We start from the raw sequence: 27,046 nt of genomic DNA, 5'->3' as shown, positions 1-27,046 counted from the left end.
ACATGTTTTAAAAATATATTAAAATAAAATACATTTGAAATTAGTTTTACCCTCATTAGACAGATAAGTAACTGCATAGAATGTTTGAGGTTGATGAGTCAAGTTAGACAAATGCTTTCAATCTGTGTCTTCACACCATTGTCTTTCCTGTTTACATTCGTACTTTGGTAGAGATTAACAGAGCTAGAAGGGAGTTTAGGGACCATCTGTCCAAAGATGGCTGCCTTGCACGCCCTATCACTGGGGCTCTTTGGGCATCAGCAAGAGGATGAACAGCTGGGAAGCTGTAGAGAGAATTCAAACAACAGAAGGGTTTTAGATTATATCGGTGAGTGACATTGATCATATGTGGAAGCCCACATGTAGAATCTACAAAAGTAGGTCTGCTCTGGCTGAAGATTCTTGCCCCTTTCCCTGTGTATATCCAAAAGGCAACCCTTGCCTGGAATCTCCAGAGTTTTGCTGAAAAGGTTTGTAAACCCTAGACATCTTTAAGGCCCCCTGGGTGTTCCAATTCTCCTCTCAATGTTCCTTCCACTCCTCTAGGCTACATCCATGTAGGTCCGACTAACCATCATAAATCCTAATAATGCTGGTGGTCAGGTCTTCCTGCATTTCAGATCTGCCTTTAGCCAGCGAGAAATCAAACTGGACTCTGCTGCATTATTTTGGCACGTTTGCACAAGCCAGAAATAACTTCCCTAAAGATTACTGAAATGAAATCATCTTTCACCTAATTGGGAAAGGCTACACAGGCTTTTGCCCAGTTTTAAAGAGTAATGTGATTAGGGGGAGGGGGAGGGCTGAAATGATGATAGTGATTTCTCGACTGTTTTCTTTTACAGTTTGCTGAAATGGAACAAATCAATCCTGTCTTGCTTATTTATGAAACCTTAACACCAATGGGGTGGGGAGAATTAATGAGACCAGGCACAAGGAATGTGGAAATTTTCATTTCTAAACTGCTGGCACACAGACATGCATTCGTGTCTTGTGCTTTTCAAGGGCACTGAAGAAATGAGTTTTCTGCCTCTTACAACTTTTGGTGGAGAACACACATTTGCACATAATTACTCACCACAATAGCTGGCGACCAGGGGCAGGATCCAACAAAGGATCCATTTTTTTTAAGAACCAGGATACGTTTACCCATAGAAGAACACATGGATAACTGCAGCTCTCAGAAAAAGAATAACCGTGTCACTAGTAACACAAATATGGTAGCAGACTCACAAGGTGCATTTAATCTTCATGCTGCCTCTACAAAGTCAATATTTTCTGTATGTTACAGGTGAGGAAACTGAGTCTCCAAAGGATCAAATGACCTGTTCAAAGAGGCATAACTGGGACTTCCCTGGTGGTGCAGTGGCTAAGAATCCACCTGCCAATACAGGGGACGTGGGTTCGAGCCCTGGGCCAGGAAGATCCCACATGCCGTGGAGCAACTAAGCCCGTGAACCACGACTACTGAGCCTGCGTTCTAGAGCCCAGGAGCCACAACTACGGAGCCCACGAGCCACAACTACTGAAGCCCTCATGCCTAGAGCCTGTGCTCCATAACAAGAGAAGCCACTGCCCTGAGAAGCCCCTGCAACAAAGTGTAGCCCCCACTTGCTACAACTAGAGAAAGCCCACATGCAGCAATGAAGACCCAACGCAGCCAAAAATGAATTAAATAAGTAAATAAATAAACATTAAAAAAAAAAACAAACCAAAGAGGCATAACTCACAATTGAAAGGGCCAGGATTTGAATTCAGGTCTATGTCTAAATCCCAAGTTCTTTCCATTTTTCTAAGAAATATTTTTCTGGGAAGTGAAGGAAGATGTTTGATCTATATTTAATACCATAGCAACACAGTGTGTAAAGGAAAGTTTTGATGTCTGTTCGCCATAATAACAGTTGTATTTGCTGTGTTCTTCTGCTCTGGAACCCATTTATGCACAGCTGATGTGCTCAAAACTCCTTGAAGACTGACCACTGTCATCTCTGCCAGTGTTCACCATAAGGACACTGACAGGACGCTGTACTGAGGGGACCATCTCCCAGTGCCTCCAAAGCAGCTGAGCCTCAAAATGGAATTGCAGCTCATGCCTCATCTCTGTGAAAAATCCACGCTCTACTCCCCACCAAAAGAGGAGAATCGTCCTTTAAAGGAATATACACCGCATTTCACTCCTGTGCTCCAAAGGTGCACTGCTTGAGCTGCCCCCTGGCACTGAATGTCTCAGGAAATTTTCCATTTCAGTTCTGTGGGTGCTTCTTCTTCCCGCAGAGCTCAGACTTATGTCTCTGTGTCTGGGACAAGGGGTACGCTGGACTCCACACTTTTGTCCATGTCCCACTTTTGTTCTCAGTTACCCAAACAGCTTTAACTCCTGCCTGTGATCTTTCCTCCTTGGCTGGAACTGTGTGTCCCATTCAGGCAGGAGTAGCTAAGTGATCTTAACTTGGTTGAAGGCTCTTGGTTTAAAGAAGAAAGCCATCTAGCTCATTAGCTTCATGACCCACACAATCAAATCATTAAGCAACAGAGAAGAAAATAATATTAGAGTAACCTGATCTGAACGCAGGCACAAGACCTCATATCTCCTTCCCTTAATCTGTTTGGAGCCTTGGAAGATATGCTCAGGCTCCTGTCCTTAACAATGGGCCGCCTGGAAATTCAATGATGGCGTGTCAGACTCCACGTAGGGAGGTGGAATTTTCCATTACCCACGTCATTATTTGCTATGTTTAGTGCCTTGAATACTGTCGGTGTCTAGCAGGTGGGACAAAGGGAGTCCAGGGGAAGGGCATTTGAGAAAGATAGAAATGCCTACTTTTACTATCACCATGAGACCTGACAAGCAAGGATGTCTGCCCTGAGCCCCATGTCTTATGGAGCCCTGGCCTTTGAAGCATCTTTCTCAACATTTTCCAGTCCCCTTCCAGAGCAGGTGGAGTCCACAGTGCCATCCAGACAAGGCTTTCAATACTTTTCCACACGGATCTCAGTTAACCCTCTCTCCCATGCGTGGGAGTCAACCAGATGCCTCTAGAGGCTCTGAGACTGCCACCTATGGAGTTATCTCAGGACCTCAAGAGGTTGACCTGGCAAGTTGATCACTCCCACTGACTGGTGTAGAATTTCCTTAGCAGGACCATATGAGATTGGGCTTCAGATGGGGCTGACACTGATTTGGGGTGACTCAAATTGTTCATGTAGATAGGGGCCCCCCAAAATGAAGTTTTCCACAGCTTCACATTTCTTAGCATGATCTAGCCTGCTTTCAGGGAGTCAGCCATTCAAAACAATAGATTTCTCCTAAGGAGGGTCTTAACCTGATGACTTGTAGTCCAACATAATGTTATTTTAAGCTCCTTGAGAATGGGAATCATGATTCTTACTCTCATGGCTTCCCTGAGGCTGACACAGAGTTAAGTCCATCATAGACATAACATGCTTGATTGATACTGAGATTTCTTCCATCTGTCCATCCATCCATCCATCCATCCATCCATTCCTCTATCCATCCATCCATTGATTAATTCATCCATTCATCCCCTCAATGATTGTTTCTTCTAATATATAATTGCCTGCTTAAACAGTACAGGGGTGTTCCCAGGGTTTCAAAAGAACAGTGGATTGGAGATCAATAACAGTACTAAAAGCCTACTCTCAGAAAGACGTGGATGAATAAAGGATAAAGATAAAGAAAATTGCACTAAAGGAGGAATTCAGAGTAACCTTCTCTAAGATTAAGACTTGCATGTCAGAGGAAAATCTTATCCAGGTTTCAAGTAAAACGACGTTGTCATTTGCCCAGAATTATAAAAATAGAGAAGCCGAGCAAGTGATCTTAATCTCTCTGAGAAAAGTGCACTTTGCTCGTCAAAACGATAAGAATATAAAGTGTCTATTTTTTTATAATTGAGAGAGTGTAAAATGTTATCATTCTGCTACAGATGTATTGAAAAATACAATTTAGCATTTTTTCCTTATTATAATAGATTAGGCTTTCTGTATTGTTGTGTTGTTGTTGTTGGCAAGGAACACACAAGGCACATTGAGGAAGGGAGTTTATTGTGAGGTATATATTTACTATAGTTGGCACTAGGAAATGATTAAAAATGGAAATTAATGGCAGCTTTAGGGATCAACTGTCTCTCTCTCTTTCTCCCTCTGTCTCTTTTTCCTTCCCTCTCCTCTCATCACCCTTGAAAGGTGGAGCCATCACAAGGTTTACCAAACAACCTGAGGATTAGGTCAGGTTAGGTTAGGTAACTACCCCAGATCAGGAAGCGAGTCACCTGTGCCCAAAGAATAGCTATTTGCTCTTAAGGTAAGGCTGGGTACTACATCAGACACATAAACTATAAATACAAATATTTAGAAAAAACATAAAGGAAAATAATTTTTAAATTCCTGCAATTCTACCCCCCAGAGGTAATGGCCATATATAATTAAATATATTTCATTCAAGTTTCAGTATAGGCATTTTACTCTCAATATTTTAACCAATTTTGAATAATGTGATTCTACTTTCTAGCTTTCTAGCTTAGGGATATAGAGATATGTAGATAGGTAGAGATATAGAGATCATTAAGTATACATTGAAATTCTGTTATTTAATAGTTACTTAAAATGGCTATTGAATGAATGAACCATAACTTGCTTACTCAATCCCATTTTGTTCAGTTTTGTGATAATTTCTTATTTTTTTAAACAAAGCTATAATGAAGAACTCTAAGACTTTGTGTATATGCATAATTTCCTTTGAATACATTTCTAAACTGGAATTTCTGTGGCATTTCTGTCAAAAAAGAATGAACCTTTAAAATTAAAGCTGTTGCAAATACTTCCATTTTTACAGAAATAGTTGTGCCAATTAAGATCTTATATCCTGTGTTTAAGTACCTCTTTTATCACACCCAAAGAACACCAGGTATCATGCCTTTCTCTTTATTTTTCATTTCAGTGTTACAACTTACTACATTTCATTAATTATACACCTGCAGTTTAAAAGGGACGATTGCTGCCATCAGTTTAATTGTTCCCTTAGGGATAAATGTCTCTCTACAAATCGGCCCCTTTTCAAGTTTCACTGAGAATACAGAAAGATAAGACTTGGAGGGTTCCTAATTCTCCATGGAGGAAATCTTCTATGTTAGGTCTTTTTTTTTTTTTTAATTTTTTAAAAAAATTCATTTATATGTTAGTTCTGATGCCTCAATATTTGCATGGACCATTTAGCTATTTTTGGTGTATTCAATTAGGAGTTTATTAAGTGAGTGGATCCTCATTACCGTGAACTATTGTTCTACATAATGGCATGTTTATGTTTTATTCTAAAACAAAATGTATAGAAGGTAGTTTTGTTGGTTTGTTTGGTTAGTTAGTTCGTTGGTTGATGAGAGAAGAAAATCTGTAATTTCTCTAGAGCATTCACTCAATCAAACTGTTAGAGAGCTGATGGCTACATCAGGACTCTATGCTGCAAATCTGGAGACACAAAAGTCTCTCTGGTATGAGAGAAGGCTGGGTGTTTCCTCTCTTTTCCTTAAAAAATTTTTGTTGTTGTAATTCATTATTTTCCTTGGGTCAGATCTCTTAGGAAAGATGTGACTATTTAAGTAATTTCTCACTTCTGAGCACTCCTCCAGGTTCAAGGGCAGAGCAACTCAATTGCACTCTGTCTAATACCCTGCTTCCAAATAAGTGCTGTTCCCATCAGTACGTTCCTTTCTCCTGGTCTTGGCCACGAGTTTTCCACACTAGAACCAATCTCTGGAATCCTCTCCATCTGATCTCATTTGCTTCTTATTAAATCCAGAGCTTTTTCGAAAATAATAAGTATTTTTGATCCCTCCATGTTTTTCAAGGATTTCTCAGTTTCTTCCAAACACTCAGCTGACAGATTTCTGGGAGCAGCCAGTCCCACTTGGAGACACTTTAAGCTGATGATATCATCTGAACACCCAGGCAAAGGGCCTTTTGGGGAGCGTTGTCAGCATGGGTGGCTGGGAGCCAGGTTGGTCCTGTTCTTCATTTCTCTGGAAGTGAGTCAAGGAAGACAGGACTTTCAGACCTGTTCTCCTTGCTTCCTGCAAATGAAAATGTTCTCTCAGAAACAATGGACTTTAATAAAAGTACAAACAACTTCAAGGTGCCTATTTCCCTCAGTCTTTGCTCTCCCAAGTGTGTTTCTTTCCTACTAGTGCAGCCCTTCTTGACTTCTCTACAATTTTCTGGGTGAACACCCTGAAGCCCCATTGGGCCATTCTACCTCTGCAGAAGCACTGTTGACCTCCCTGTGGCTAAGAATGAAGATTCAGACCCATGCTAACATTCCTGTGGAGGTTTAAAGGTCTCTCTGAAATAGGGAAATGTGTTAGGGGAGAGAGCTAAGCCTCCTGGCTCTGGGACCCAGCAATGTCTTCAAGCTTGCATTGTGTCCTTGAGGATGTCATTAAGCATTTTGGGGTTTCAGAGTTCTTATCTGTAAAATAAAAGAGTTAAAATTTTTTATGTCTTCCAAAGGGTGAATTATGATTTTAACCAGGAAGGAATAGTATATTTAATTTGAAAAAAAAAAAGTTGTATAATGTGGCAATGTATTTTTGGATTTGAAAAAGAACATTGGGATACATTTGGGTACTTTTTAATAGAATAATATACGGCAAGTAAAGTGTGGTAGCATAGTTTAGGTGTTGAAAGCCTCAGCAATTGCTAGGTAGCCATGCCGCATCAGAGTGTAATAGTTTCAAGCACAGATTTGGAGCCTGAGGGAACGGCACTAGCTCTTTGGCTATGCCACATGCTCTTGGGTAAATTCACTTTGCTCTTTTCAGCTACAGATGATTAATTCAAAAAAAGCGCAAAACCCCAAAATCAAACAGAAACAAAATTCCAGGATAATAATAGTATTATTAGTATTCATTTTTACTGTTACTGTTTCTTCATACTGGGGAACATCAAAGACAAAGTATAAAGTATATGAAGTGCTTTGCTTAGTAGCTGGCACAAAGCTATTCTTTACTGATGATAAAAGTTAGTATAAAATTTAAAAAAGTAAAAAAAAAAAAGTTAGTATATACACTGTTTAAACTCTCACCAATTAATTTGATCAGTTTCTTCCTTGCTTTTGTAGAGATACATGTCAGTGCCTTTCTCTTTGCAAGTTTGTTTTCAATCTATTTAATATAAATATGCAACATATTTCAGTATATACCATATATACAAAGATTCAAATGCCGAAGTATTTCTCTGGTCCAACACTTGTATTAAATATTTCCAACTAATTTTGAAAAAAATCAATCCCAGTTTACAAATTTCCCAATTTACAGAAATCCTTTATAAAAATATTTATTTTCATTGCAGGCCACTTGGTTTACTTTACTAAGTAGTACTTCAAAAGCTCAAACCTTTTGAAAAGCTGATTTCAAATAGCAAAGAGAGAACACATGAACTGCCACGCCAAAGTACTTCCTTAAAATTTGAAATCAGCTTTGTCACAAAAGTTTGGAATTTAGCTACCTTGTGTGTTAAAAAACACAGTTGTACAGTTTGAAAACTACAGTTTCTCTATCAGTTGGTGGAATATCACAACTTGCTTCAGTGTAGTTATGAAGTTTGTATGCATCACATCCAATTTCAAGTGCACCTCTGCTTCATAGCTTCTCAATTTATTAACATTTTGTTTCACCAAAATTTGTGCTGTTTTATAATTGCAAAAACATAATTTTATCTTCAACGTCAAATATTTTGACTGAATTTACATTCACAATAACATCAGATATTTCACTGTCAAGAGAATGAATTTCCAAAAGGTTGGCTCTGATTACATGAAATTGATGAAAAAAGAAGCACAATTGGGATGAGCCTACTTTTTGTTTGGAGTATTTAATGGCCAACATAAAGCTCTCAGTACTTAACTGTGAATTTCTGCTGCTCGTAAAGCCACACACTAACAGCTACTATTTTATTTTGAATTCATGCACCAAAAAACTTGGAATAAATAATCGTGAAAGTGATTTAGAATAGCCATTTCATCTAAGTGAAAAGTCATATCTCACCAAATGATACGAAGGGTACTTTCTTTGGTTGTAAATAGGGCACAGTCTGTATAAACTAGTTGCTACCTTTTGAAGTGACTGCTGATGCTCCTCCAGCATTTTTGTGTCTTCTGGTTTTCATGGGGTCATTTAAACCACTATGACCCCATGGTGGATGGTAAATGTCAAGAAACATGTTGTGCAAGTTACATGGTCATCATTAACTCTCCGGAGTAATCAAAATTCATTTCTTATTCTTCAACTAAACCCATACTTCCTTTTTTAAACTTATTGCTGCTAGAAGTGTTTATTGGAGAATAAAAAAGCATTGTCAAACAATAAAATAAATAGCTGTCGATTTTACACGGTACAGTAAATGACAAAACAATAGTACACAACTGTTTAAGCTCTTCTTTTCCTACTTCACAGACAGGACTACTCTGTTTTTATTTCCCCCACTTATTGCACATGTACCTAAACTATAATTTGCCACATTTCTCATTCATAGTCACCCTGCTGACTGTGACCTGGTGGCTTCATGTATTTTGCAGCCCTTGCAACTGGTCACAGTACAACTGATTGCTACACCAGGTGGCCCGCAGCAGCAGAGTGTTGAATATTCCCAGAACTATCAGAGACTGGAAGGAGTCAGCTGTACCTAACAATTCATGTCTGAGCGCACTTCATTTTATCAGAAAAGTGTTTCTGAAAGGGAGGTATGAAAGAATGTGGGAAGGTGAGACAAAGAGAGATGAGCTATCACTGGGCATCTTTCAGAGTTAGCCACATGTGAGAATAAGAACCCTATACCCTTTAAGGTGGCCACAGGACATTGTGTGAGGGAGCTTTATCTCTAGGAGCCATCTTGGCCAAAGACCGAAGTCTTGAGAGAGCAGCGTGCAGACTAACTGAAGCCACATGCACTGCTGAGTGAGAAGAGCTGAAGGCTGATGATGGAGCATGAAGAGGTAGGAATTTACATAGTCTTGGAACTTCCCTGGTGTCCCAGTGGCTAAGACTCCATGCCTCCACTGCAGGAGGTGCGGGTTCAATCCCTGGTGGGGGAACTAATATCTCACATGCTGCATGGCCAAAAATAAATAAAATAAAATAAAATGAAGAAAGAAAAAAAGGATATATAAAAAAAAGAAATGTACATCGTCTCAAAGTGTCTTCCATACATGGCACTTTTATTAGCCATGACAAAAGAATTAACTTTACAATGGAGAAACCTGCCAGACACCACCTTCACCCAATGATCAAAATGAACATCACCGCTAACGCAGCAAACAGACATCATGGCCTCCTGACATGATGCCCTGAGAAGGAAACACCATCACTTCTGTTACATTCCCACCCCAAATGCACAATCTGAGTCTAATCATGAGGGACCATCAGACAAATCCATATCGCATGACATTCTAGGAAATAACTGACCTGTGCCCTTCAAAGATTTCAAGATCATGAAAGACAAGAAAGGCTAAGGAACTGTTCTGGATTAAAGGAACTAATAACACTAAGTAACAAACAATAAAGAATTCAATGTATGATCCTAGATTAGATCCTGTAGCAGAAAATATACAGGGTTTTTTTTTTTGCTACAATTGCTTTATGATAATTAACAAAATTTGAAATAAAGTTTATAGTCCATCTATATATATGTATATATATAAAGAACCCTGTGCCTTACAAGTATGTCTCAGCCGCTGCTAGATAAGACCATGATAGAAGCTAGAGCAACAAAGGAGAGACCTGCCCAACTGTTTAAAGCTTATTCTAAAGCAAACATTACAGTAAAATTTAATTGTACAATGAAAAGTCTGGATCAGATACTAAACCAGATGGGAAACCAGGGCAATACTCATAAACTAGTATTGTTCTGGGCTTGTAATCACACCATAGAGTCATTTCAAAACTATCTGGACTCACTATTTCTCGTTCAAGAAGAAAGAGGTAGGACTTGTAGGTAGAGGTCACTGGAAGGTGGATTTTAAATAAATACCAGGGAGAGTTTCTCAAAATGGTACCGACAGTAGAGAAATCCTCATCACTGACAGTGCGAAATCTGAGCATGAATGTTATGGAGAGGACTGCAGTTGAACAAGATGAACTCCAAGGCCCCTTCTAAGGGTTTAATGAGTTTTGATCAATGTACTGGTATAAGTAGATCTTAAAGGGAAAGAATCTCAGCCCTGAAAATGTTGGAATTGTTTAAGCAGATGTCAAAAGAAGGGAAAAAAAAATCTCTTTCGTGGGCTTCCTAGGTGGCGCAGTGGTTAAGAATCCGCCTGCCAATGCAGAGGACATGGGTTCGATCCCTGCTCCAGGAAGATCCCACATGCCACTAAGCCCGTGTGCCCAAAAAAAAAAAAAAAAAAAAAAAAAAAAAAAAAAAAAATCTCTTTCGTGAGTTTATAAATTCTTCCAAAGACTTTTAATGGTTTTAGATATATTGGGAGAATCTAATCATCTTTTGAGTAGACACAGAAAAGAAGAGGCTTTTGATTGAAAGGGATCTTAAAAGGTCACCAAATCTAGAGTTGACTGTTAGTCACAATGCTTGACACGTAATTGATGCACAAGAATCTCTTGGAAATATTACGCTCTCTGAACAGCGTATATATAATGAAGTTTGTATTATCTCCTCAATTCCAGGCAGACCAACAATGTCCAGCAGCTAATAAGGGAGCAAAGAGAATGCCAGTTACTTATCTTTTTGGGTGATAATATAGAAGCTGTGTAATTACTTGAAAGATGAGTGGGTGTTAAATAAAAGCCATTTTATATACTCTTTAGAGCTGTCTGATACTGTTGTTTGCATTCAACTTGGATATAATTACTTTCATTAATCTTCATTTTGTTGAAAGATAAACATCATAGAATGGTTATCCCAGTGAATGACCACATTCTTGTTTCTTGACAGAGAGCTTTGATGTAAATCTCATAGAGCAACCAGTAAATGCCAGTTCTTTTTAACCCCAATACTTCCCAATCCTTACTATCTTCACAGTTCTTTTTGTCTACTTGTGAAGGCCTGGGCAACAAGCAGTAGAAAAGAATTTTTTTTGGAAACTGGAATTACCCATTCATTTGAAACTACAGCCGGTGAAACATAAGGCATTACTGCTACAAATAAACTAAGCCATAGGTCCTGATTTAAAAACAAACAAACAAACAAAAAAAACAAGCTCTAAGTTTCAATCATAGCTCTGCATGTACCAGCTTAGACAAGTTATGTAAAAAGTTATGTAAATTCTTTGGGACCTGTTTCTTCATTTATAGCAAGGGGAAAATAATAATTTGCAAGATTGTTGAGGATTAAGGGAGATAATGTAATACAGAGTGCTTAGCAGGTCCTAAAGTGCTTCACAATGTTCCCCTCCAACTGGAAATGCTGGGAAAATATGCCCCAGGCACTGCTACAGACAGGGGAAGAGAGGGAAATTTAGAAAGGAATAGAAAGTGTTTCTTGCCCTACAGAAAAGGAAGAGTGAATAGCCCAGTATGGTTCTTAAGTACATGCATTATAGTAGACCAGACAGGAACATCCTAACTGAGGCTATGGCATTGAAACGTGACTGTATACAAGGGGTGGGGGTAAAATGTCAGAGATTCCATCTCTGAGATTAAAAAAAGTGTGGTAAAAGAATAGCCAGTTAATCCTCAGATAATACTCCTAGAGGACAAAATTAAAAGTTGACAGTTATAATCACTTGCTTCAATTTCAGAAGGTGTGTCCCAGAAGAATTTGCAGACTTCCACCATGGAGCCTAAGTACAGGACTTAGCTAACAGGTCTTGAAGGGGGAACATCTTTTCTGTGAGTAATTGAGCAGGAACAGGACATCCCAGTGGACCAACCACAGACTTAGTTTCACGCTCCTGAGTTATCCTGGCTTGGTTGTTGTATTGCTTTGGGGACATTCAGGAAGCTGCTTCATCTCTGCATTTCACCATCTGTGAGATGGAGTTGTAATTTTAACCAACACGTAGGGGAATTTAGGAGATTACTACACAGCTTGAAGTCAAGATTTGGAAGAAAGTCTGCTGTTTTTAGAAGCAAGAGACTTCAAAGTAACACAATATTTTTATTTTACATTGGTACAGTTGATTCTTATTATTCACGGATTCCACATCTACAAATTTGCCTACTTGCTAAAATTTATTTGTAACTTCCACATAAATATTTGTGGTCCTTTCATAGGCATTCAAGGCTGTGTGCCGAGTGTCAAAAACTTTGAATAGCCCTATGCACACACTCCCAGCTGAGGTCGAACAAGGCAGTGCTCTGCCTTCTTGTTTCAACTCTCAAACTGTAAATGTGTCCTTTCCACGGTCTATTTAATGCCATGTTTTTAGCATTTTGTACTTTTTTGCCATTGATTTCATCTGTTTAAAATGGTCCCCAAGCAGAGTGCTGAAATGCTGTGTTCCCCAGCACAAGAAGGCTGTAATGTACCTTATGGAGAAAATACACGTTAGATAAGCTTCATTCAGGCACAAGTTTATAGTGCTGTTGGCCATGAGTTCAATGTTAATAAATCAACAATATATATTAAATAAGGAGTCTTTAAATAGACACACACATAAAACAAGGTTATGTATTGATCAGTTGATGAAAATGTTGTGCTCTGAGGCTTGTAGGAACCTAACTCGGTATTTCCCCTAAAAGCATGGTTCAGTGTTTGCTAATTCAGTGTTCCCAGCTACTTAGAGGACATAATGGCTGCAGGTAACGAGAATCAGATGTATCTATTATTGGTTACTCTTTTTTATTTTTTTATCTTTTGGCTGCGTTGGGTCTTTTTGCTGCACAGGGCTTTCTCTAGCTGTGGCAAGCAGGAGCTATTCTTCGTTGTGGTGCACAGGCTTCTCACTGCGGTGGCTTCTCTTGTTGCAGAGCGCAGGCTCTAGGCACACAGGCTTCAGTAGTTGTGGTACGTGTGCTTAGTTCCTCCACAGCATGTGGTATCTTCCCGGACCAAGGATGGAACCCGTGTCTCCTGCGTTGACAGGCGGATTCTTAACCACTGCGCCACGAGGGAAGTCCTTGTTGGTTATTCTGATTTGTTTTCCTTAGAAAAATCACCTCCAGGGATGAAGGAGAGTTTAGGGATCACTTATTCAAACTTCATAATTGTCCACTAGAGAAAATGAGAGAATAGAAATGTGACTCGATCTAGGTCCCGAAGCAAGAAGAGTCAGGCATAAGCTGGACCAGAACCAGGTGCATCAGCCCTCAAGCCCATCCTTACACCACCAGACCACATTGGTTTTCCTGCAAGTGTAACCAAACTCAGGTTTGGCTACTCGGCACGATAAGCCAACATGTCGCGTGACAAGGTGTTGAGGCAAAGAAAGCGACTTTATCCAGGAAAGCACACTAACCAAGAAGTCGGTGGACTAGTGTCCTTGAAAACCATCTTGACATCTCGGTGCAGGCAAAAGACTGTTAAAGGCAACTTGGGGTGGGGGTGGGGGGGCTGCGGGGGGCGTGAGCAGCTCGTGCACAATTCTTGAATCAGTTGGTATCAAGGGGAAGGTCTGAGCATCACTAATCTTCTGATTTCCACGTGTATGGGGTCTACATGCTTGAAGTCAGCAGTTTTTATCTGGTGGGGGTCTGCTTCCTGTAAAAACAATTTAGGAATGCGTGTCACAGAATGTGGCTAGTTTATAGTCTAAATTGTTATCAGTTTCCCGGCCCAAAGGCTATTCTTTGTTTCTACATCTTCACATTTCCTAATCATTAACTCTTGAGGGTCAGGGAAGGCCTGGGAGACTAAAGCAAAAGGCTGTTACTTGAAAGGACAGGGACGCAGAGGCTTACATGAGGTTTCGTAAGCATGGGGAAGCGACTGTGTGGGGAGGTGCACTCGCGTGGGGTGAGCTAAAACAGGACCTCCCCATGGCTTGTGCTGCAGGCTCCAGGTGCAGCAGTGTTGATCTCTCTGGTGATGTTGAGAGGGTGACTACATATCTCATGAACCTAAGCTTAAGAGACAGGGGCCCTTGCACCATGCCTCAGGGCAGCATCATGCTCTATGATAAATGGCCCTTGTGATCCATGTCAGGACTAAATGAGACCAACATTCATAGAAAAAGGTTTTCCTTCTAAAATCTTCACTATTATCCTATGCATGCTTTGTTTATGAGATTAAGTCAGATAATCTGGGGAGGAGCAAAGCTTTTCTCTGTGTTACATTTTCCTCTAAATTCCTGAGAACAAAGCAGAAGTCACTTACTCTAAGTAGAAGTCTGTTACTTGAAAGTAGAAGTCCCTTACTCGCTTAAGATAAGAGAGATTCGGTTAATATTTAAGCCAAACTAGGCAAACTAGGTGACTAAGGGAAAGATGAAGCGGAGGGAGTGAACTACCTAGAGGTCTTGGAGAAGCATGAAGGTGACTGTGTGTCCTGGATGATGTCATTAAATTCAATGAACACTTGATCATCGATTAAGTACAAAGCATATTGCTTTTTGCTCTAATACTCATCTCTTGAGGTCTATATTATGGCAATACCATCCTAATCCCAAATTCATTCTGGTTGATGAGATAATAACAATAAATAAGTGCAATCTATTCAAAAATCATAGTCAATTTTATCTCTAATCTTTTTCTTGGCACCTTCCCGTTTTTTTCTCAGTGTATACTTAAAAATATCTTCCCAAGAAACACAAAGAACCGATAAACCAAAGTTTCTCAGTATAGAAAGTCAGTGTCTAAGAGTGAGAGTCTGCAGTCCAGGTCCTTGGGCCCCATCTGGAGCCAGATTAACCTGACCTGTCTCTGGACTTGTGAACACTTCTATTTACAGCCCCAGGGTAGTCGTGACGTAATGCAGTTGCAAGTGGAAGGTGAAAAATAACCTGATTTGTAGGTGCATTGAGAAAGTGCGGGGGGCAATTTTAGAGCGAAGTCCCTGCAGTACTTTATCAACTAATTTTCTTCTAGTCGGGTATAATTTGTCAAACAGCATTAAATATCAAATGCCATTGGGATCACTTTGTCAACAGATTTCAGTCTTCTGAGAACAAAAAAAGAATGCTGATGTTTACCACATGACACGTGGTGCTCTGGACTCTTCTACCAGTTATCTTATTTAACGCTCATCGAAAACGGTCCAAGTGTGTGATTTTCTCTCCATTTTATAGGTTAAAAAAAAAAAAACTGAAACAGAGAGATTATGTAACTTTTCTTAGGTCACTAAGTAATGGAGCCAGCATTTGTATCCAAAGATATCTTGATCCAAATACCATCTTCTTTTCACTTTATCACATGGCCTTCCCCTATTCATCTGTTTTCCATGCAATGCATGGAGATTCCAGGCATTGTTTCTCTGTGTGTGACCCATGGACCATGTGGGTCAGAATCACCTGGGATACTTACTAATGACACAAACTCCCAGACTCCATCCCTGAACTGTGGGTGACTCTCAATGGATGAGGCCCCAGAATCCGCTTTGTTAACAAGCTTCCCAAGAGCTTTCTATGCACTCTGAAGTTTGAGAGACAATGATCTACATAATCCTACATATCCAAAGGGCTGGAGTAATAGAAAATGTTACAAAATCTGCACCAAAGATACTGGTGTTTATAGCAGGTGCTGCCAGTGTCCTGCCCATAACCCTGGGGCCTTACCTGTGTCACTCAAGACAGCCAGTTTCCATTGTGTCTGCATGACCTTTTCCTGGGGGCTTTCCCCCAAGCCTCAGATGGGACTCTGCATGTGCTCATGGTAGACAAGAAGTACCAGGGAATCAACTACCCCAACCCTACCATCCCTCTGCTCTTAACCAACGACTGGTTGGAGCCAGGGGATAAGTCCTCCAGTTCTATGATTCCTTGAATGGATGCTTCTGAGGTTTGTGTCCTCCCCTGTTTTCCAGAGATCCCCTGCAAGATTATGTTCCAGTCATCCACGACGGTGGCTGGCTTGATATGTCGCCCTTTATTTGCGGCATGCTCTCTCCTGTCTTATTCCTCCACTTTCTATCAATATTTCCTGCTTGCCTTTTTATACTATTGAATATTTGCATTTGAATCCTTATCTCTGGGTCTGCTTCTGGGAGAACACAAAACCAGACAACACTTAGCTAAAAACCCAATTGTAGCACTTACCTCATGTGTGTTAGGCTATCATATTTCTCTCTCCACCATGTCACTAAGAGAGCTGTTAACCTCTGAACTAATTTCAACTACCTATGCATGTACATATTTAGAAAGTACATGCCTGACCGTGTGGAAGTTGCTCTGTGGCCTCTTCTTAGTCTATCAACTTCAGCCATCCTTCATAATGAAGTTATGGGTCAAATTCTGACTCTGCTGTTTACTAGTTTTGTAACCCTGGCAAGTTTCTAAGCATCTTTAGGCTTCCATGTGCTCATCTATTAAAAATAAAAATAAAATCTACCTCAGATACTTGGTGAGAGGATTACATGAAAGAATAAATGTAAGGAGATTGACCCGTAAAATGTTACCAAGAACGTGTGTGTCTTTGCTCTCTGCCTTCCTCAGGTCCCCTTGTTTCCTGAAGGTACGGTGACCTCTGTGGTCCCTGGGGATCTGTCACTCCTTTACCTGAACTTGGTGGTTCTTGTTGATCATGCCATTCATATTTATTTCCATGAAAAACTAACAATACCTACTAAGAGCTAATGTCTAATGCCTCTTCTACAACTAGACGGTATAGATTTCTTGATTGCAACTATATCTTAAATTTATTTATAGACCCCTGATATTATGCCTTACACGCTGAGGGTGCTTGGTCAATATTTTTGTTGACTTGCTAACGCATCAGTAATCATTAACAACCTCAAACTTAATGACCTATATTTGATCTTTACACGCCATATCAAGATTGTATGGTTGGCACCAGCCCTTGCCAATGCTAAACTTCTCTGGATCTGGCAGGAAAGAATGAAAATAAACATCTCATTCCTCCAAGGAGGGCTGAAATTCCCAGGAAGTTTAGAATGTAAAGGGTGTAAGATTTTTCAGAACTTCTTGCCAGACATAAAGGCCATAGAAGGACCAAGACCTTGCTGGACTCTTTTGCCAAAAGGACATGGTTTTTAGATGGAGACAGGGAATGTCAAGAACATGGCGGTCTCACTGTCACTTGGCGCCTCACCCCTAAGATGAAATCTAGTACAATGTGTAATTGTTTACTTATTTTCCTGCTTCCAGCCATCATGACCAATCCCTGCCTTATATTACTGATTCTTATTACTACATCCTGGAAGGCATCCTTAAAGTTCCCTTTTATGTTGTTTTGTAAAAAACACATGTGATACCTTATTCTTTTTCAGTCAGATTTCTTTCTGCTTCCCCTAATAAATTATTTTTGCAAAATAATTTCCATGACTGCTATTTAAATTTCAAATGCTCTTGCTTCCTTTTACAAAATCAGGTCCATTTGCAACTTTCCAACTTTGTTTTATATTCTGTAATTTCTGGAGACATGACCAAACCACAACTTTCTTTGAATACACTGATGCAATCAAGTATTTAAATTATAACCAATAATAATTATTACCAGTTTTATGAAAGGATCTCTTTGATTCTGGCTTTCTTTTGCCTCCACTTACAACTCAAGAGACTTTTAAAAATGCTACCTCTTTTCTCCACCATTCCCTAGAAATGCTTTTGTTCTTAGAAGTGTTCTTTCTGCCTGTCATTCAAGTTAAACTCAGAGGAAAGATCATAATTAGTGATTTTTTTTTTTTACCTCGGAGGAAAAAGGGTAATAATTAATGTATACTCAGCCACAAGTTGCACTGAAAGCACCCTTCAGGGGTCAGCACAACATAAATGCCTGGTCCCACACAGCTTCAGGATCTTTCTGTCATAGAGCCACTGCATGTGTTATATGGTGTGGATTCTGAAGTAACCAGAACTAGGCAATGTGAATGGTCTTCTTGAGGGTTTCCCTCAACTGTACATGAGCCACTCAGAAGTAACAAAGTATAACATCTTAAAAATCCAGGGGGCTTTTGATGGGGGTGGAAGGACTCATCTATAGATTTGGCACCCAGCACAACCCCAGAGCTTCAGTAATATAAATAATAGAGCTCTGAAAAATATGGGCCTGGTTTCAATATCACATTCTATGCTTAAGGTCCAGCAAAGTACAATAAGTTGAGGCTCAGGAAAATGAACTACAATCTGGGGAACATATGAAGAATGACTAGGGAGTGATTTATGCACTCATCTTCGTAATGATAAAAGTGTTGGGTGAAGAGCAACATACAGAGGGGATCTATCTTGTCCTATTGTGATCTGTACTTGTGTTCTTTTCTTGCAGCTTTTAGGTACCAAACCCAGGTGTCGATTGTAAGGACAGTTTTCATGTTCGCTTAAGTGAAACTGCAGACCTTCCCTGGATCACACAGTTGTAGAAGTTGTCTAAGCCAAAAGCTTTGCCTAAATGAAGCTTGCATTACTTTTCCACCCTATAATTGTAAAGGCTTTTTTACACGCATTCAACTGGAGTTAAGGTATCATCCAGCCACACTGCCTTGGGAGCATTCTCCATGAAATGACTAATGATGCTTTCCTAATAAATAACACTCCAGAGAAAATAAGGTGCATGCTTGCTGAATGTCAAACTCCACTTCTGTAGTCATAAGAAGAAAGACGTCTATATGAAACCTTATTTTTTACTTCAACTCCGGGGAAGACTCAGGGTATTTTTAATTAGTGGAGGAAGAAATTTATAAAAATCAAGTCTTCCTTTTCGTATAAGTAACATCTCATAAAAGAGCAAAGGACTTTAAAAGCCAAAACCAAACTATCAAGTCAGTTCAAACAGGTTAAATTTCCTGACCTTAGAGAAAGTGGAATTAATGCTCATTTCTTTCATTTCATAAAATTTCTGGTACTTTAACCCATTAGAGGAAAACACATTTGTTTTGTAATTTGGTGCATTTTCTCAAGTAATTTGGTACAAGGATTAGATTTAAAATGAAGGATAACGGACACAAGTCCCTTAAGAGAGCTTCTGGTTCTTTGTAGAAATATATGTTTACAAGTTGCCGAGGCTAGGTCGAATTGAAAGTTATGGATATCTTACACATTGATTCTTGGTGCCATGAACTGGTTCCTTTCTGGAAGTCTTCGTGCATCCTCACAATGGTACTGATTAAGATGCCTTCAAAGACCCCATCCCACCATCAAAAGACAGCTTCCAGTCCCCATCTCGGCAATCAGTTGACCATCAAGATTTTGAAGAATACAAGGTGGTATCAATCACTTTGTACAAGAACCTTGTGAGAAAATATTCTGGAAGAATTATATTCCAGTGTAAAGGATTTACATAACAAAGGGGGATTAAAGAGAATCTGTCCATCATCTATCTCAGCTTGAGAATTAAGTTAAATAAGCTTACGGAAATGTCTGGCACACAGAAAATTCTCAACAATCGTTGGTTTCTTTACCTTTCTCAGAGCTTTGTAGTTTTATCCAAAAGTTGCCAATGACACTTGATGTTCATTGTCACTATTTAAACCAACTTTCATGTGAGAACAATAGTATTAAAATGGAAGAAATTTAAAAATACAAGGGTGAGTCAAAAATTATCCGTACTCTGGCTGTGCGGCCCAAAGAAGTTTAGTATAACCGGAGTGTGGATAATTTTTGACTCACACTCATAGCTTCTTTTTGTCTGATTGTAAATGTGATACTATGTTTGGTGTCTAAAATTTGGACACAATAGGAAAGTGTAAAAAGGCACATAAATTTCATGAGAGACACTATAGTTGACACATTGTTGTATAGGCTTTTAGTTGCCCTTTTTTATCTTTTCTTCTCTCTCTTTCTTTTTCACAAAACTGAGTCATAATATTCCATACTCTGGTTTTTGTACTAACCAAAATATCATAAATATTTTCGGGCTACTAAATATTCTTATCTTTAAGAATTGCATAGTCTACTATTTTGTGAATATATTATTCAATAATCTCTAATTGTTAAACATTTGGATCATTCCCAGTCTTTATCAGTTACAGATAATAATCTGATAGAAACTCATTCATAAATTATCACTGATTATTTAATAAGAGTAAATTCTTACAAATGGCATTTTGTTGTGAAAGTGTACTTTAAACATACTTTCAAGAATCTTAATATGCAAATAAGTAGGTAAAGTTACATGTACACATGTGTCTATATGTGTTTGTGTATGATTAAGAGATCCCAAAATATGATGCCAATTTATAGTCCTACCTGCAGTGTAGGCAAATGCTCATTTCTCAAAAGGAGAACAATTTCAAAGGCAAATCAATAACTACAGAGAATTTTATTTGCTACATAAAAAAGCTGTAATGCTAATCAGTTATCTTTTCCTACCACATATTTGAATGGAGAGAATACTGAGGAAGGGAGGCTAAATAGACATCTTCTTCACACATCAAATTTTGGCCACTTTCTTGAGAGGGAAAAATGAACAGTGTGTTGAAGGGTTTGTGCCTTAAGAAAGCTGGTAACATGTAATGGCACAAGAGATGATCCGTCACGCTGTGCATGCCATCACGTAGCTCCTTCCCTCCTTTCACCCACAGAAAATGACAGGACTTGGCCTGCTTACAGCTCTGGATATATGGGGATGATGTTCCCCACATGGCCAAAGGGAAATGGCTCATACATCTGCATTCCTGAGGCCAGCTGAGTGGCATGGTCTTAGTGAATTTCTGAAAGTTTGAATCAAGGTAGCCACAGGAGTGATGTTGCAGAAGATTAACTGGAAATTGTTTTTCTCCAGGTTTAGAATGCACAAGTCATTTTTAGTAGAAAATGTTGGTTGCCGGGCACACTGACCATTTTTCTATGTGGGTTTGTCACATCATCTTTCTTCAGATAATTGAAAAGATACATGAGTTGTATTTTTAAGTCTTTTAAAAATTTAAACAAAGAAGAATATAAAAATCTCCCACAAGTTTATCACCTAGAGATACAGTATCATTGTTTCCTTTATGGTATGTTTACTTCCAATCTTTGTGTGTGTCTATGTGTGTGTCCTTGTGTTTCTTTTACATAATTAAAACCATATTGTATGCACTGTTTTATGTCTTACTTTTTCATTTAAATACAATATTGCGATAAAACATTCTTTGGAAACATTATTTAATGGAAGTCTACTATTTTATTGTATCAATATGCACTAAATTATTTTAAATTTTCCTATTGTTGAGTGTTAAATTTTCTTCCATTGTTTTATTAACATGAGTAACACAATGATAAACATCTTCTAACAGAAATCTTTGCTGCTTTTCTGATTATTTCCCCAAGATATGTTTTTCAAGAAATATACATTTGCTATTTCTGAGAAAAGGAACTGATGACTAAAGCTGGAAGCAAAAAGTTTATTTTTCTCTTATTTCATTTACTTTCTGCCCGTGTGTTACAGGGCCATAATTTCTTTATGGATTCTATATTTTTTGTTTGTTTTAAAACTATAGGCATGGTGTTAATGACCTCTCAGCTTCTAGAAGATTCTTCTAGCTCAGCTCTCTCATTCTGACTGGTCAATATCTCAAATCTCCACACCCATTTGCCAGACATAAAATGTTTCCCATGGACTGGGGCTCCTTTCAGGACAGCCATCTCTCTGATCCTCAAGTTTCCCCCAACCACTCTTGATACATCCTGCTTGGATGCTGAGGTCGCTTCCAGAAATACAGGTTCCTCTGCCCTCAGATCTTAGATTTGATCCCAGCTTGGTTCACTTGCAATGGAAAACCAAAGGTGTGGTTCCCCAGAGCCTTGATGACTGGCACTGCTTTCCAATTCTGCTCAGCACAAGGCTCACACCTGCAACGCATTTACATTGAAGCCGAAAAGAAAAACACCCTGAACATGTCCAGAGAGCCATGGAATGGGTTGAAATTTATGAATTATTACTCTTGAAAATGACACCAAAAGGAAGCAGAGCTACTGTGCACGGGAAGCCCATGTGAAACGCAGTGAGCTTTACTGGATTGAGTTTGAAGTTTAGTATTAAGAGACTGAGGTTCTGTTTCAGTTGTGTGACTTTATGAAAGCAGTTTTATCTTCTTGGGGCTGCTTCTGCCCAACAGAAAATGGAGATTAATATTCCCCACTCCCTCACTAGCACAATATAATCCTTGAAAATGTAAAAATTCATTCAAAGTGTTTTGTGTTCCTCAGAGGAAAAGGAGTTAACAGGTGGCTATTTTTCCTAAAGCTAGAACTCAGATAAATCCGGTATTGCATTTGGCACTATTGCCTAAATACATGACAATAATTTATCGTTGGCATAGAAGCTTCTTGATGACATGAGGCATGTCTAGAAGTACCATCTCCTTTAAGATATATCCAGCTAGTATACATCAAACACCCCCTGCTGCTCAAGTAACTGGCTTTTCTTCCACATTCTTCAGTCTCCACTTTTGCTTTAGTTCCTCTGCCAGGGCTACACCACATAATATCTCATTATTATTGAGGTCACGAGCATCAGTTATTCATTCCAATAAAGGTAGAAATCTTTGTCTCCAGGCTGAACCTTCTATAATTATAATAACTAGCATTTATTAAGGTCTTGCAGTGTGCAGTGAACTGTGCTAAGAGCTTTATAGGCATTTTAACATATAATCCTCACAAACACCCATTGAAAAAGGCACAAGTCTGTTTCTAGTTTGGCAGATGAAGAAATTGAGGCCTTATTGGGTAAGAAATATGCTGGGGCTGATGCTTCCCAAACCCTACAGAACTTTTGACTTTGAGCTCTTTGGCATATTGTAGTTACTACCTCCTGGAAGAAGAAATTTTAGTGTGTAGTTTTTTTACTACCCAACTCAACTAAAAATTAAAAGCATAGCAACTTTTGACGACAAAAGTATTCAGTTCTAAGTTGTTATTATCTTCCTTTTCTGTGGGAGAAATTAAATTAGCTTGGACTTCGTTGGAGTTGAGAATTTTTGTTTGGGCTTGTAAAATTTTGTGCATTTGGTATGGAAATTACCCAGGGATTATGACTCTTAACCCAAGCGTGCCATTTATGCTGGAGTCAGGGTCTGGGAACTCTAACCTCTCTTTTCATGTTTCAGAACCGATCTTTCTGAGGAATTGTTTTTTCACTCACTAGAAGTGTGTTCTTGTCTTTTCAGATCTGAAGAACAAGCTCTGCCAGGTGAATTTAATTTATGACACTGCTGACCATAACACTATTCTGTCTTCCCTCCTTTTTATTTCTAAAGGGGTAGCGTTTCTACTGAGATATTGGTGTCGCAAGTCTTTATAGAAAAATAATCTTTTGTTTCATGGTGCTCTAAGAAATGTCCTTAAAAAAAGAAACTAGTTTGGTATGAAAATAAATCCAAAATATCTATGTATATGATTCATATGATTCACACGACTCGAGATTTCTTTTTCTTTGCTAAAATATTGAGGCCAGAAAGATTTGTATCCCAGTTAAAAGTTCTGAAAGTTTGGAGGTATTTGTTTGCTTATAGACGCCATTAATATAACTCATCTCGACAGAGCTTTGGGATGAGAGTTTCGGACTGGCACCCAGAGTGTGGGTAAGTCTATGTTGCTGATGAATCAGATGAAGGCTCACAGTTCTCCGGGAATTTTCAGAGCCTAATGAAGACCTGTGGCTCAATAGATAACTACTCCACCTCCCCAAGGAAATGGACTGAAGGAGCATTTGGGCCAAGGATAGGCCAAGTGAGTAAGTGAGGTCCAAAACTGCATGCTAAAAAGTAAGACCAGAATCTTTTTAACCCAAAATTACTAGCACTATCAGTAGTTTTTCTTTCCATTACTTTTGAAAAATGCATACTTAAATTGCTTTGGGGACTTCCCTGGCAGTCCAGGGGTTAGGAATTGGTGCTTTCACTGCCATGGCCCTGGGTTTAATTCCTGGTCAGGGAACTAAGATCCTGCAACCTGTGCCATGTGGGCCAAAAAGAAAGAAAAAAAATGTTTTGATCATCCATCCATTTGTTTATTTCACTCATAGACATTTGGTGCCCCGAGTAGAGTGGTCCTCAAACGTCAGTGTCCATAGAACTTAACTGAGGAGATTGGTAAAATACAAATCCTGGTCCACCATCAAAGATCATAATCCACTGAGTTTGAGGAGGTGCCTAGGAATCTTCCTTTTATCAAGCTTTCAGGGCATTCTAACACAGGTGCCACTTTGGGCGCACTTTGAGAAGCAATTTCGTAACATACAAGGCATAGGATGAGGCCACAAAGGGGTACAAGAATGGAAAAGGCCTATTTTATATCTCAGGAAACTTCAAACTAAAAAGGAATATAGATTTTAATGTTCTTGATAAATGCTCATACTAATAGCTATTATGTGCCAGGAATTATTTTAGATTATATATCAGTTCAACGGATCATCCCAAAAGCATACCTCCCATTTTACACTTGAGGAGACCAAGGTTCATAAAGATTAAGTAACATGTCCAAGGGTGGGAGCCCAGGCTCTTATTTCCTGTCCTGTACACCTCACTACTTCTACATAAATTGTAGTATAAGGCAACACATGGTAAGTGTTGGGAGAATAACACACCCAAGCTGGTTTAATGAGTATAATGGAGGAGGAACTTACATTTACTAGGAGTTTAATGAATGCCATGATCCATAATTTTTAGAATTTAAACTTCATCACTCAGTGAGATATGAATTATTTCATTTTTACCTTCAGTTCCCTCACATAGAGAGAAGGCATAATAAAATGCCTTGTCCCACAGGGTTCTCAAGGGGATTGAATAAAACAGATGATGTACAATATCTAACATAGTACTTGACAGTAAGCACTCAATAAATGGTACCTACTACTATTTTTACTTTCACCATTTACAAATGAGAAATGTGAGGCTTAGAGAAGTTGGGAAACTTGGTCAAGTCTACCTACTAGCAAGATCTGAGATTCAAACCCTTATCTGTTCAACTTCCCTTTATGTGCTCTGCCAGCACACAGCCTTGGGGAGAAGAGAATGCCCTTCTAGCTCTGATGACTTGGGAAAGCCCTCTGGAGGAGACAGCACCAGAGTCAGGCCTTGCAGGATGGGTAGAGTTTCAAGGGCAGAAATGATGGGAGGGCACTCCAATTTTTGCCTGAGCAATTTAACCTCACTGAAATTATGTCTATAATTTAACAAAACCCAAGTCTCTCAAGACTTCAGCCTTCAGAACTTCTGCCAAAATAAATTTCAAGCAGGTTAAAGAAAAATGTCCCTGGATTCCTTCAAGATACTCATGTGAAATGTGTAGAGAAAGCTTGTGTATTTAAAGTAGAAATAAAAATTGGACCACAAGATTGCTGCAGCAGATGGAACACGGTGTCCTAAAGAGGCAGGCCACAGACATCCTCACGAGCTCTGACTGTTAACACGAGCCTGCAGAGGCCACAGCCCAGTGGATGAGGGCCGCTCCATAGGGCGGAGTGCAGAAATTCCTGCTGCCACAAGCATTTCTGGAGGAAATTTATAGGCTAAAAATGTAGCTCCTAAACCCTTGGAGATACACCCACAGAGTTTAAATCATTTAAATCACTTATCAATGAATTGTTCTTTCAGTGCAATCCACCATGGAAGAAAGTCAGAGCCCACAGTGGCCTAAGTTTCTCCACCAGTAAAACCAGGGACCAAGTGAGCAGAAAGGGCTTCCCCAAACTATCTAGCTAGAGGCAGAGGCGGGGCTAGAGCCTGCTCTCCTGGCTCCTAGGCCAGTGTTCCTTCCTCGCCACAGCTCTGTCGGCCCCAAAGTTTCTCTAGAAGGTGGCTGGCAGAAAGCCCCTTGACTGCTTTGCCCCAGGGGTACCCCAGAAGGAAAGGGGTTTTCGAAAATTCCCTTTATGCCTTCCTTTTACATTTTATCCATCTATGGGAAAATCTTTGTTATTTTTTCATCCATCCAAAAGCTCTTTCATTTAATCAGCTTATTCATTTATTCTTTTTTTTTTTTCATTTATTCTTTAATTCAATAAATATTCATGAAGCACCTATCATGCAGCAGACACTGTGCTGGTTTCTGTGGAGATAGCAGTGAAAAAAGAGGATGACGATCTCTGCCTATACTGAGCTTACATTTGAGGGGTTGGAGAGGGACGATCTAAATAAGATAAATTTGGTCCACTGGAAACAAGTGCTAAGGAGAAAATAAAGAGGAAGATCAATAGGAAATTGGTGGGGGGGGATGTAGTTTGGGGTAGGGTAGACAGTGAAGGACTTACTAAGAAGATGACATTTGGGAAGAGGTCCTGCAGATACCTGAGGGAAGAGTATTCCAGGAAAAGAGAGCAGAAGAGCAGGGGCTGAGGTGGTGTGTACCCAGCACATTGGAGAAACAAAGGGGCAGAGTGGCAGATGGGAGGGTTGTGGCTTTTCTCTGAGTGAAGGGAGTGAGAAGGGACGTCATTGGGGAGTTTTGAGCAGAAGAGCACCTTGATGTGCCTTAAGTTTTATGGAGTCACTTTGGTCATTGTGTAGAGACTAAAGGGGACAGGGGTAGCAATAGGACGCCAGTTAGGATGCTGTTGAGATTACTCAGTTATTGGATCCACTATAGGTGGTTGGTATTTGCTGTTATTTTTGAGGTCCTCTAAATGCTAATAATGGTTCTGTTTCCTCTATTTCCTATGCTCTGTCAATTTTCTCCCTCAGCATCACGTGCATGAAACAAACTCCATTATGTATTCCCACTGCTGTTTGTCCCCACCAATTAACAATGGCGGCTCTGACACAAAGAACCACAGGTACAGCTGAGTTGACAGAGTGGCAACTACTTCATACTGGTTCTCTCAACACCCACTGCAGTCTCCTTCTCATGTGTCTTCCTGGACTTCAGAGGCTGGAAAAACAGAAAATGTGAAGATATCTTCCAAACTTCCTTATAGCTATGGTTTCCAAGGTGATTTGAGTTCCACCAAGCAGACACACTGCTGCAAGACTCGGAGGCAGAAGTAAGCAAAGGGAGGTGGTGGGCAAGTAGAGGAAGATGGGACCTTCAGGAAAATATAGTGGGGGAGGCCATGGG

Source organism: Hippopotamus amphibius, chromosome 3 (assembly GCF_030028045.1).
Source record: "Hippopotamus amphibius kiboko isolate mHipAmp2 chromosome 3, mHipAmp2.hap2, whole genome shotgun sequence".
NCBI lineage: Eukaryota > Metazoa > Chordata > Mammalia > Artiodactyla > Hippopotamidae > Hippopotamus > Hippopotamus amphibius.
Note: the sequence above shows the minus strand (reverse complement) of the source record.